The sequence below is a fragment of the Salmo salar genome, chromosome 01 (assembly GCF_965601325.2).
Source record: "Salmo salar chromosome 01, fSalSal1, whole genome shotgun sequence".
Taxonomy (NCBI): domain Eukaryota; kingdom Metazoa; phylum Chordata; class Actinopteri; order Salmoniformes; family Salmonidae; genus Salmo; species Salmo salar.
In genome coordinates this window covers 166,577,895-166,592,033 of record NC_138291.1, presented here as the reverse complement: position 1 = coordinate 166,592,033, position 14,139 = coordinate 166,577,895, and positions in this window count along the sequence as shown.

Here is a 14,139-nt window from a genome sequence, read left to right as displayed (position 1 = left end):
TCACTTTAAATAACGCCACTTTAATAATGTCTACATATCCTATATTACTCATCTCATATGTATATACTGTATTCTATACAATCTACTGCATCTTGCCTATGCCGCACGGCCATCGCTCATCCATATATTTATATGTACATATTCTTATTCATCCTTTTACATTTGTGTGTAGAAGGTAGTCGTTGTGAATTTGTTAGATATGTGTTAGATATTACTGTACTGTCGGAATTAGAAGCAGAAGCATTTCGCTACACTCACATTAACATCTGCTAAACATTTGTATGTGATCAATAACATTTGATTTGACTTAGATCCATTTAACAACATTTCTATCAGCATGTTAAATGTGCAACCAGAGGGAAAAAACTCTAGATCAACTTTACTCCACACACACAGACACATACAAAGCTCTCCCTCCCCCTCAATTTGGCAAATCTGACCATAATTATATCCTCCTGACTCCTGCGTACAAGAAAAAATGTAAGCTGGAAGCACCAGTGCCTAGGTCAATAAAAAAGTGGTCAGATGAAGCAGACGCTAAGCTACAGGACTGTTTTGCTAGCACAGACTGGAATATGTTTCGGGATTCTTCCGATGGCATTGAGGAGTACATCACATCAGTCATTGGCTTCATCAATAAGTGCATCGATGATGTCGTCCCCACAGTGAACGTACGTACATACCCCAACCAGAAGCCATGGATTAAAAGCAACATCTGCACTGAGCTAAAGGGTAGAGCTGCCACTTTCAAAGACTTTAACATAGAAGATTATAAGAAATCCTCCTATGCCCTCCGACGAACCATCAAACAGGCAAAGCATCAATATAGGACTAAGATCGAATCGTACTACACCGGTTCCGACGCTCATCGGATGTGGCAGGGCTTGCAAACCATTACAAACTACAAAGGGAAGCACAGCCGAGAGCTGGCCAGTGGTATGAGCCTACCAGACGAGCTAAACTACTTCTATGCTCACTTCGAGGCAAATAACACTGGACCATGCATGAGAGCACCAGCTGTTCTGGTCGATTGTGTGATCATGCTCTCCGCAGCTGATGTGAGTAAGACCTTTAAACAGGTCAACATTCACAAGGCCGCAGGGCCAGACAGATTACCAGGATGTGTACTCCGAGCATTCGCTGACCAACTGGCAAGTGTCTTCACGGACATTTTCAACCTCTCCCTGTCCGAGTCTGTAATATCAACATGTTTTCAGCAGACCAAGAACAACCAGCCTAAACGACTACCAGCCCGTAGCACTCATGTCTGTAGCCATGAACAGATTTGAAAAGCTGGTCATGGCTCACATCAACACCATTATCACAGAAACCCTAGACCCACTCCAATTTGCATACCGCCCCAACAGATCCACAGATGATGCAATCTCTATTGCACTCCATAATGCCCTCCTGGACAAAAGGAACACCTATGTGAGAATTATATTCATTGACTACGGCTCAGCGTTCAACACCATAGTGCCCTCAAAGCTCATCAATACTAAGGACCCTGGGACTAAATACCTCCCTCTGCAACTGGATCCTGGACTTCCTGACGGGCCGCCCCCAGGTGGTAAGGGTAGGTAACAACATCCGCCAAGCTGATCCTCAACACGGGGGCCCCTCAGGGGTACATGCTCAGTCCCCTCCTGTACACCCTGTTCACTCATGACTGCACGACCGGGCATGACTCCAACACCATCATTAAGTTTGCAGATGACACAACAGTCGTAGGCCTGATCACCGACAACCACGAGACAGCCTATAGGAAGGAGGTTGGAGACCTGGCCATGTGGTGCCAGGACAACAACCTCTCCCTCAACGTGACCAAGACAAAGGAAATTATTGTGGACTACAGGAATAGGAGGACCGAGCTCACCCTCATTCCCATCAATGGGGCTGTAGTGGAGCAGGTTGAGAGCTTCAAGTTCCTTGGTGATGTGGACACCGACAAACTAACATGGTCCAAGCACACCAAGACAGTCATGAAGAGGGCACTACAAAACCTAATCCCCCTCAGGAGACTGAAAAGATTTGGCATGGGTCCTCAGATCCTCAAAAGGTTCTACAACTGCACCATCAAGAGCATCCTGACTGGTTGCATCACTACCTGGTATGGCAACTGCTTGGCCTGACCGCAAGGCACTACAGAGGGTAGTGCGTACGGCCCAGTACATCACTGGGGCCAAGCTTCCTGCCATCCAGGACCTCTATACCAGGCAGTGTCAGAGGAAGGCCCTAAAAATTGTCAAGACTCCAGCCACCCTAGTCATAGACTGTTCTCTCTGCTACATCACGGCAAGCGGTACCGGAGCGCCAAGTCTAGTTCCAAGAGACTTCTAAACAGCTTCTACCTCCAAGCCATAAGACTCCTGAACCTCTAGTCAAATGGCTACCCAGACTATTTGCATTGCCCCCCCACCCCCTCTTTTACACTGTTACTACTCTCTGTTTTCTATGCATAGTCACTTTAATAACTCTACCTACATGTACATCAATTACCTCGACTAACTGATGCCTCCGCACATTGACTCTGTACCGGTACCCTCTGTATATAGTGTCCCTATTGTTATTTTACTGCTGCTCTTGAATAACTTGTTCCTTCTATTCCTTATTCTTATTCATATTTTTTAAACTGCATTGTTGGTTAGGGGCTTGTAAGTAAGCATTTCACTGTAAGGTCTACTACCTATGTTATATTCGGCGCATGTGACTAATACAATTTGATTTGATTTTTGATTTGATTTGAAACTCAGGAAATATGTCTTTACACATATTTAACCCCTTTTTTGGGCATGCACAAAACTTCCTTTATACTGTACTTCCAGTTGTTTAAACCAGTACTGGTTACCTTCAGACAAGTCCTGTGACACTTAGAGAAATTAGTCATAGAGCAATTAGTTTGTAGCTCAAACGGTTCGGACACTACCAAACAGAATTTGGCACATCGACAGTACCGACTTCAAATGAATCACCTGACGCTAATGGTTTGTAGACGAAACTGAACGGATGCTATAGACATTTTCGTGAGAAGACCGATTTCCGGATGTCTCATGGTCGGACAAACGCCGCTCTAGCTCTGCCACGTTTCAACGCAAATGCGGAAGTGCGACACAGGCAGATGCGGTGGATTGATACACATCCAAACATATCTCTAGCTTAAACTGACAGACTTTGATATGGATTGTTTTGTTATGTAACTTAAATTGACGCACCGGTGCGTCAAACAACTCTAGGGGGTTAAATGCTATTTGGAGTACAGCACAAGAAGAAAAAAATGACCTTGGCTGCTGTAGGTTCATTCACCTGTCGATCTACAAACACATAGCCTATTAGCTATACAATTATAATGTTATATCCCTGAAAGGGGAGAAATATCAGACTGACACATAGCATCAGCTATGAAACAAAAACGTATGACTTTTTTTTTTTACTCTGTCGTGTCTTTGGGGGTACCATTAAACTGAAGATATGTTTATCAATTAGCTCCCTGTAATTATTATCACGCGATTAAACTGATTAATCGTTTAATTGTAATTAACTAGGAGATCGGGGCACCAAGGAGAATATTCAGATTACAAAGCTATAATTTTCCTAATATAACTTTTCTGTACTATAATATTATATCCTATTATAGTATAGGCCGATTATCTTCTGGTTTAAATGGTGTATTTTACCTCGAGTCCAGTCTCATTCCAAACGTCGTAAATTGTTGTATCTGCACGAACCCAGTCTTTACTAAAATCATCCATACATCAATTGTCTTAAAATCATTTATTTACTACACTAAGTAATTAACAGAAAACATACAAACAGTAATTATCGTCACAAAGGATTGGTAGAGGAATGTGCCCTTGTGGGCTAAACAGGCAGGTCGGCCTGTTGACCAATGGATCATAAAAGGTCAGCTGTGGCACACAGAGTTCATTAATATTAACAATTGACAATTGAAGGCTCGCTCATTCGGGAACAATTGCAATCAATATATATTTACGCTCATGTGTCGTTGAGATCCTTGTTCGAGCGTCGTTCTGATGGAGAGTCTCTCTCTCGGTTAGTATGGATCTTTCAAAGCGACATTCATTAATGTCGTTATAGAATGGTTGTTTCGTTGGTCTTCTTGTTCGATGATATAATTTACTTAGCTGCAGACTAATAATTAATATCAAAGACTTGTTCTTATTCTGTCGGTATCAATAGTCTAAAAGTTAACCACGTGGTATGTTCCGGAACTCCAATTTGAGCAGCAGCAGCTGAAAAATGAGCTCCTACAAATATTGAAATTTACATGGTTTTTAGAGTGAAGTACATCGGAAAAAAGCAAAAGAAAACTGCAATACTGAATAGGAGAAAAAAACAAGCAACAAACAAAGAAGATAGGCTTTTGAAAATAACTATTTTTCATAAAATTGTAGTTATCTTAGCAAGCTGAATTGTTTACCAGTTGCTAAGCAGTTGCTGGGGACTCTTTTGGAAGAAGCTAGCTAGCTAACGAAGAACAACAAAGAATATCTAGTTAACCGAAGAAAAGAAAGAGAAAATCAGGACAGAAGAAAAAGGATATCAAAGTGAAACAGTTCTCTAAAGACACAGGAGACAATAATACAAGAAACAACACTTCTGTAGCTTGTCAACTATGTGTCTGTCTATCCCTGTTCTCTCCTCTCTGCACAGGCCATACAAACGCTTCACACCGCGTGGCCGTTGCCACTCTAACCTGGTGGTCCCAGCGCGCACGACCCACGTGGAGTTCCAGGTCTCCGGCAGCCTCTGGAACTGCCGGTCTGCAGCCAACAAGGCTGAGTTCATCTCAGCCTATGCTACCCTCCAGTCCCTAGACTTCCTGGCGCTGACGGAAACATGGATTACCACAGATAACACTGCTACTCCTACTGCTCTCTCTTCGTCTGCCCACGTGTTCTCGCATACCCCTAGAGCATCGAGCCAGCGGGGTGGTGGCACTGGAATCCTCATCTCTCCCAAGTGGACATTCTCGCTTTCTCCCCTGACCCATCTGTCTATCTCCTCATTTGAATTCCATGCTGTCACAGTTACCAGCCCTTTCAAGCTTAACATCCTTATCATTTATCGCCCTCCAGGTTCCCTTGGAGAGTTCATCAATGAGCTTGACGCCTTGATAAGTTCCTTTCCTGAGGATGGCTCACCTCTCACAGTTCTGGGTGACTTTAACCTCCCCACGTCTACCTTTGACTCATTCCTCTCTGCCTCCTTCTTTCCACTCCTCTCCTCTTTTGACCTCACCCTCTCACCTTCCCCCCCTACTCACAAGGCAGGCAATACGCTTGACCTCATCTTTACTAGATGCTGTTCTTCCACTAATCTCATTGCAACTCCCCTCCAAATCTCCGACCACTACCTTGTATCCTTTTCCCTCTTGCTCTCATCCAACACTTCTCACTCTGCCCCTACTCGGATGGTATTGCGCCGTCCCAACCTTCGCTCTCTCTCTCCCGCTACTCTCTCCTCTTCCATCCTATCATCTCTTCCCTCTGCTCAAACCTTCTCCAACCTATCTCCTGATTCTGCCTCCTCAACCCTCCTCTCCTCCCTTTCTGCATCCTTTGATTTTCTCTGTCCCCTATCCTCCAGGCCGGCTCGGTCCTCCCCTCCTGCTCCGTGGCTCGACGACTCACTACGAGCTCACAGAACAAGGCTCCGGGCAGCCGAGCGGAAATGGAGGAAAACTCGCCTCCCTGCGGACCTGGCATCCTTTCACTCACTACTCTCTACATTCTCCTCTTCTGTCTCTGCTGCTAAAGCCACTTTCTACCACTCTAAATTCCAAGCATCTGCCTCTAACCCTAGGAAGCTCTTTGCTACCTTCTCCTCCCTCCTGAATCCTCCTCCCCCTCCCCCCCCCCCCTCCTCCCTCTCTGCGGATGACTTCGTCAACCATTTTGAAAAGAAGGTTGACGATATCCGATCCTCGTTTGCTAAGTCAAACGACACCGCTGGTCCTGCTCACACTGCCCTACCCTGTGCTTTGACCTCTTTCTCCCCTCTCTCTCCAGATGAAATCTCGCGTCTTGTGACGGCCGGCCGCCCAACAACCTGCCCACTTGACCCTATCCCCTCCTCTCTTCTCCAGACCATTTCCGGAGACCTTCTCCCCTTCCTCACCTCGCTCATCAACTCATCCTTGACCGCTGGCTACGTCCCTTCCGTCTTCAAGAGAGCGAGAGTTGCACCCCTTCTGAAAAAACCTACACTCGATCCCTCCGATGTCAACAACTACAGACCAGTATCCCTTCTTTCTTTTCTCTCCAAAACTCTTGAACGTGCCGTCCTTGGCCAGCTCTCCTGCTATCTCTCTCAGAATGACCTTCTTGATCCTAATCAGTCAGGTTTCAAGACTGGGCATTCAACTGAGACTGCTCTTCTCTGTGTCACGGAGGCTCTCCGCACTGCTAAAGCTAACTCTCTCTCCTCTGCTCTCATCCTTCTAGACCTATCTGCTGCCTTTGATACTGTGAACCATCAGATCCTCCTCTCCACCCTCTCCGAGTTGGGCATCTCCGGCGCGGCCCACGCTTGGATTGCATCCTACCTGACAGGTCGCTCCTACCAGGTGGCGTGGCGAGAATCTGTCTCCGCACCATGCGCTCTCACCACTGGTGTCCCCCAGGGCTCTGTTCTAGGCCCTCTCCTATTCTCGCTATACACCAAGTCACTTGGCTCTGTCATATCCTCACATGGTCTCTCCTATCATTGCTATGCAGACGACACACAATTAATCTTCTCCTTTCCCCCTTCTGATAACCAGGCGGCGAATCGCATCTCTGCATGTCTGTCAGACATATCAGTGTGGATGACGGATCACCAGCTCAAGCTGAACCTCGGCAAGACGGAGCTGCTCTTCCTCCCGGGGAAGGACTGCCCCTTCCATGATCTCGCCATCACGGTTGACAACTCCCTTGTGTCCTCCTCCCAGAGTGCTAAGAACCTTGGCGTGATCCTGGACAACACCCTGTCGTTCTCCACTAACATCAAGGCGGTGACCCGATCCTGTAGGTTCATGCTCTACAACATTCGCAGAGTACGACCCTGCCTCACACAGGAAGCGGCGCAGGTCCTAATCCAGGCACTTGTCATCTCCCGTCTGGATTACTGCAACTCGCTGTTGGCTGGGCTCCCTGCCTGTGCCATTAAACCCCTACAACTCATCCAGAACGCCGCAGCCCGTCTGGTGTTCAACCTTCCCAAGTTCTCTCACGTCACCCCGCTCCTCCGCTCTCTCCACTGGCTTCCAGTTGAAGCTCGCATCCGCTACAAGACCATGGTGATTGCCTACGGAGCTGTGAAGGGAACGGCACCTCCATACCTTCAGGCTCTGATCAGGCCCTACACCCAAACAAGGGCACTGCGTTCATCCACCACTGGCCTGCTGGCCCCCCTACCTCTGAGGAAGCACAGTTCCCGCTCAGCCCAGTCAAAACTGTTCGCTGCTCTGGCACCCCAATGGTGGAACAAGCTCCCTCACGACGCCAGGACAGCGGAGTCAATCACCACCTTCCGGAGACACCTGAAACCCCACCTCTTTAAGGAATACCTAGGATAGGATAAAGTAATCCTTCTAACCCCCCCCCCCTTAAAAGATTTAGATGCACTATTGTAAAGTGGTTGTTCCACTGGATATCATAAGGTGAATGCACCATTTTGTAAGTCGCTCTGGATAAGAGCGTCTGCTAAATGACTTAAATGTAAATGTAAATGATGTAAATGTTCACTTTCAGTAGAGGAATTGGATGGTAAAACCTATTGGCCATCGAGTGGAGGCCTGGTCTGAAGAAATGTAAATCAGGGGGTGTTTTATAGTGCCCATCGAACAGGCTTGCCAAATGACGCCTGGTCCTGTATGTGTCCCTGGGGCGTGCCTATGACTGAGCTAGACTTGGTTACAGAAATACAATTCTATCACACAAGAATTTCCTGTGTCTCTCTATGGGCCATGTGGCCAGAGACTCTCCTGGAATTTTTGAGTTTTTACAACCCTTTACACACAGGGTGGATTGGGGGGAAGGTAGGTTGGGTGGTGGTGCAAAAGGGAGGGGGTCAACTGTCCTCCCTGTACCAAAAGAGGCCAACGTCATGACAACTGTATTGTTTTCATTTTGATTGCATTTTAATGTAGGCCTATAGGGAAGATAGAACATGTGGAGATGTTCATATTTAAACATATTTTAAGTTCCTAACTTGTTTGATAAGATTAGCACAGATATTCTCAGGGGACCCCATGTTTGGTAACCATTGAATCCTACTAACTTCACTCTCCGCTTCCTCTTTCTCTCTCTCTGTCTACTCTGCTTCCTCCTCCATGCATTTCAGCCTGCAAGCAGGCTAGGTAGTGCTAGGTATCAACAGCTAATCCTGTAGGGGTTGGAAACTATAGTGAGCTTCGATTGGTCAATAGCAACGCGATGAGTATTTGCATACATTTCAGCTCTCCCCAACTTTCACATCCCTCATCCAGGCTCGGTTGCTCAACGGTCCCCCCACCCACTTCGCTTCGTTCATTGAAATAAATGGGACTTCACTGCCCCCAACGTGCTATGTGAATCTCTTGTGTCAGTCAGATCAAGAATACAAGCGTTCTGAGCTTTGATCAACGCTGGGGAAATATTTAGATGTTGACCAGTAATTGATTTTCTCTATTGTGTACAGTATGTATACATTTAAACAATACCATTTTTTGGGGGGAAACAATTACCAAGGTCTGGACCTCGATGTCCTCATATGTAGTTATGGTCATGATTACCTTATATCTTTCTGTCTAGTACGACTAATTACTTACTTCTGTGGCTCTTTGTTAGAGGCAAGCTTTTTATAAGTTGTTATAACTGTCCTCTAAGTTTACCTGGAATTTAGCCCGAAAGGACTAGACAACTGTGATCGGTTGATGATATGACATTGTCTTACGCTGTGCAGAATATCAGATCTCAACAGCGATTGAAGAAGTGTTTAACATCACCAGTACCAAATCCTTATGATACAGTATATACAGTATCTTGCTATAACCGCAATATAACTGCAAAAGAGACATGTTGGAATGTCAATTCTCATCAAATGAATGGGAAGTCGGACTGAAATAAGGGACAAATCAACCTTTTTCTGTAAATTAGTGTTGTTTTTATTTGTTGATAAATGCGGGACACCATTATTTGGTTGCGGGAGGCGGGACAAAGGGCCATGTTGTCTCCCAATGACAGCAACTGTAGCCAACTGTCCATCCTTTCCTCTAAGATTTGTTTTTTTCTGTGACATAATTATATATATATGGAGTACAGCACATATATATATATATATATTGAACCAATAGAGGGAGAGGATGACAGTGGAGAAAGATATATAGAGATTGTGTCAAAGGGCAGTAGGCCGGATTAAAACCTATAGGCCTACCAACATAAACATGTGTGGAGAACAACCCTTGTGCTGAAGACAACCCTTGAAATGACAACTACTTGACAGTGGTAGCATCCCAAATGGTGCCCTATTATCTACATAGTGGACTACTTTTGACCAGACTGGTGCCATTTGGGATGCAACAAATTAGTCCTGTTCACTAAGCAGGGATCACATGAGTCATGCTCTCAGGAAAAAGCTTTAGCGACTTAAAAAAATTAGATTCATAAGGACACAGATCCAGGGATGCATGCACATTTGTGGGATTAATCAGCAGATGGAATATGTTTGTTTTCAAGAAACTCTCTACTACTTCACTTCTTGTTGTTAAAGTCTTTCTCCAAATGCACTGCTTCAGGTTACCAAGGCTACAGTCAAAATACTATATTTCTCCTCCTCCCAAAGTGTGAACTTGTTGACTTCCATTCAGTGATTTGAAAGAAAATGTTTGGTAAATGAAATATGGTGGAAACTCGCTCTAGCCCATCTCCACCAATCAATGCATTTTGATTATTGGGAAGCAGTGAAAAGAAAGAAAAATTGTCACTCACCCTTGGTAACCTAAAGCAGTGAGTTTTAATTGTGGTCTATTCCGGATATTACTTTATTTGACGTTCAAGAGGATGAGCAAATACCTTGGGAAAAATGTTTAGACTAAAACGGCTTACATTACATTAACATTTGGATGCAACAACAATATTTGTTATTCTCAAGCTTTAAGATTTATTGCTTATTTCTTATGGCAAATGTTTTCCATAATCTTGGATCCAAAGTCCAAAATGGCTGCCCATGCTGCTTTTAAAATCAAGGCTTACATCCATACATTTGGTTGCAGCACTAATGCTTGTTTTCTCAATCTGTAGACTGTAACCGTGTAACCTAGTTGCTGACATGCTGTTATTCTTTCTCGTGTTTTTGCTGGGTTTTCTATGTTAGACATGCATTAATCCATCTCTCACACACACACACACACACACACACACACACACACACACACACACACACACACACACACACACACACACACACACACACACACACGATTCCAGTGTGAGGTTTTGTCGTTCTAAATGTCAGACAGCACTTTGCTCCAGATGGTGGTGATGAAAATTAGAACCCAGCCGTGCCTATAGAGGGCTTGCAGTTGACAAACGACGCCTCCTAACGGCCATGTTGGAAGACCACCACATTAATTCTTCTGACAACAACAGCCACGTGCCTACCCCCAAACTGCATGATAAGACTGCCTAAAAATAGTTGATTGATCACCACGGTAATTTTCTGTAGAGTATTTGGCTGCTCTAACAAGGAAAGACAACTGGAAAAAAACATGTTTACAGATTTCCTGCAATCATGACACACCATTGGTGACACGAAGGTAAGACTCAAGAACTGTCAGAAAAGTGAAGAAACCTTTTTGCCCGTTAACCTGTTAGGGCTAGGGGGCAGTATTTGCACGGCTGGATAAAAAAATGTACCCGATTTAATCTGGTTACTAATTCTACCCAGTAACTAGAATATGCATATACTTATTATATATGGATAGAAAACACCCTAAAGTTTATAAAACTGTTTGAATGGTGTCTGTGAGTATAACAGAACTCATTTGGCAGGCAAAACCCTGAGACATTTTCTGACAGGAAGTGGATACCTGATGTGTTGTATTACCTTTAAACCTATGCCATTGAAAAACACAGGGGCTGAGGAATATTTTGGCACTTCCTATTGCTTCCACTAGATGTCACCAGCCTTTACAACGTGTTTTGAGTCTTCTGGAGGGAGATCTGACTGAACAAGAGCCATGGAACGATGATGGCCCATTAGACACCTGGCGCGCGAGTTTTTCTGGGCGCAGTGCTCAGATTATTGCAAAGTGTGATTTCCCAGTAAGGTTATTTTTAAATCTGGCAAGTTGATTGCGTTCAAGAGATGTAAATATATAATTCTTTAAATGACAATATAATATTTTACCAATGTTTTCTAATTTTAATTATTTAATTTGTGGTGCTGACTTGACTGCCGGTTATTGGAGGGAAACGATTTCCTCAACATCAATGCCATAGTAAAACGCTGTTTTTGGATATAAATATGAACTTGATAGAACTAAAAATGCATGCATTGTCTAACATAATGTCCTAGGAGTGTCATCTGATGGAGATTGTAAAAGGTTAGTGCATCATTTTAGCTGGTTTTATGGTTTTGGTGACCCTGTCTTTGAATTGACAAAACATTACACACAACTCTTGTAAATGTACTGTCCTAACATACTCTAAATTTATGCTTTCGCCGTAAAACCTTTTTGAAATCGTAAAACGTGGTTAGATTAAGGAGATGTTTATCTTTCAAAGGGTGTAAAATAGTTGTATGTTTGAAAAATTTGAATTTTGACATTTATTTGGATTCAAATTTGCCGCTCTTGAAATGCACCTGCTGTTGATGGAGTGCACCACGGGGGGGACGCTTGCGTCCCACCTAGCCCATAGAGGTTAAGACCTGAACCCAGACAGCTGTCAGTAACGGGTCTGCTACGATCATTTCATCACTGGTAAGTCAAGTGTGATCGATTTCGAGTTTAGTTTCGATGTTATGCCAAACAGGTGTTAACAGCAACACTAAGCTAGCCTATATTAGCTAGCTAGATAGCTTGTTGTCTAGCAATTAGCATGTGTCACGTGAGTTTAAAGTTTTGGGGAAGCTATTTTTCACCATAAAAATGCACCTTTAAAACAGAGGATTGCATGCTTCTATCATCGCATTTGCAGACAAATGTAAGCTTCTATTCCTAATGTGATGAGTAGATTGGATAGTGATAATTTAGGCTATAACGTTTCCTTTGCACAGGAAAAATGTGGCCTTTGATTAACCTCTTATATCTAGACGTTCCGCTAGCGGAACACCTGCTCCAATATCCAATGATAGGCGTGGCGCGAATTACAAATTCCTCAAAAATACAAAAACTTCAATTTTTCAAACATATGACTATTTCACAGCATTTTAAAGACAAGACTCTCCTTTATCTAACCACACTGTCCGATTTCAAAAAGGCTTTACAGCGAAAGCAAAACATTAGATTATGTCAGCAGAGTACCAAGCCAGAAATAATCAGACACCCATTTTTCATTCTAGCATATAATGTCACAAAAACCCAGAAGACAGCTAAATGCAGCACTAACCTTTGATGATCTTCATCAGATGACACACCTAGGACATTATGTTATACAATACATGCATGTTTTGTTCAATCAAGTTCATATTTATATCAAAAAACAGCTTTTTACATTAGCATGTGACGTTCAGAACTAGCATACCCCCCGCAAACTTCCGGGGAATTTGCTAACAATTTACTAAATTACTCACGATAAACGTTCACAAAAAGCATAACAATTATTTTAAGAATTATAGATACAGAACTCCTCTATGCACTCGATAAGGCCGATTTTAAAATAGCTTTTTGGTGAAAGCACATTTTGCAATATTCTAAGTACATAGCCCAGGCATCACGGGCTAGCTATTTAGACACCCGGCAAGTTTAGCACTCACCAATATCAGATTTACTATTATAAAAGTTTGATTACCTTTTGTTGTCTTTGTCAGAATGCACTCCCAGGACTGCTACTTCAATAACAAATGTTGGTTTGGTCCAAAATAATCCATCGTTATATCCGAATAGCAGCGTTTTGTTCGTGCGTCCCAGACACTATCCGAATGGTAAAGAAGGGTCGTGCGCATGGCGCAATTCATGACAAAAAAAATCTAAATATTCCATTACCGTACTTCGAAGCATGTCAACCGCTGTTTAAAATCAATTTTTATGCCATTTTTCTCGTAAAAAAAGCGATAATATTCCGACCGGGAATCTCCTTTTCGGCAAACAGAGGAAAAATCACAAAGACGGGGGCGGCCAGGGCACGCGCCTAAGCCCACAGTCCCTTGATCGGCCACTTGAGAAAGGCGATAATGTGTTTCAGCCTGGGGCTGGGATGACGACATTCAGGTTTTTCCCGGGCTCTGAGCGCCTATGGACGACGTAGGAAGTGTCACGTTAGAGCAGAGATCCTTTGTAAAAGATAGAGATGGCAAAGAAGTTCAAGAAATGGTCAGACAGGCCACTTCCTGTAAAGGAATCTCTCAGGTTTTGACCTGCCATTTGAGTTCTGTTATACTCACAGACACCATTCAAACAGTTTTAGAAACTTTGGAGTGTTTTCTATCCAAAGCCAATAATTATATGCATATTCTAGTTACTGGGCAGGAGTAGTAACCAGATTAAATCGGGTACGTTTTTTATCCAGCCGTGAAAATACTGCCCCCTAGCCATAACAGGTTAACATTTCATGCAATTCTACGACATTTTATATGACTGGAGAAATGAGCAGAATATGTTTTAATACGAGGGTAGCCTAGGCCTACTCTACTGACACTGACAACAGATCAATAAAAACAACCTTTTTTTGAATGCAACCATGCAATCTAGTCCTATGCAAAAGGGGTCCTGGCTAAATATGATCCAGCTTTTGTCAAAAGTATTTTTTGGGGGGCATTTTAGTTAACCCTAATCCTTTCCCTAACCTTAACCTAATTCTCCTAATCTGTTACGAAATGTCAAATATGATGTTAATTTGACAAAAGCTGGATCCCTTCTAGCCATGACCATGAAAAGGGGAGACGAAAATTGTACAATATTAAGTCCATACAGCCTGGAGGGCATTATTGTCCCAAAAA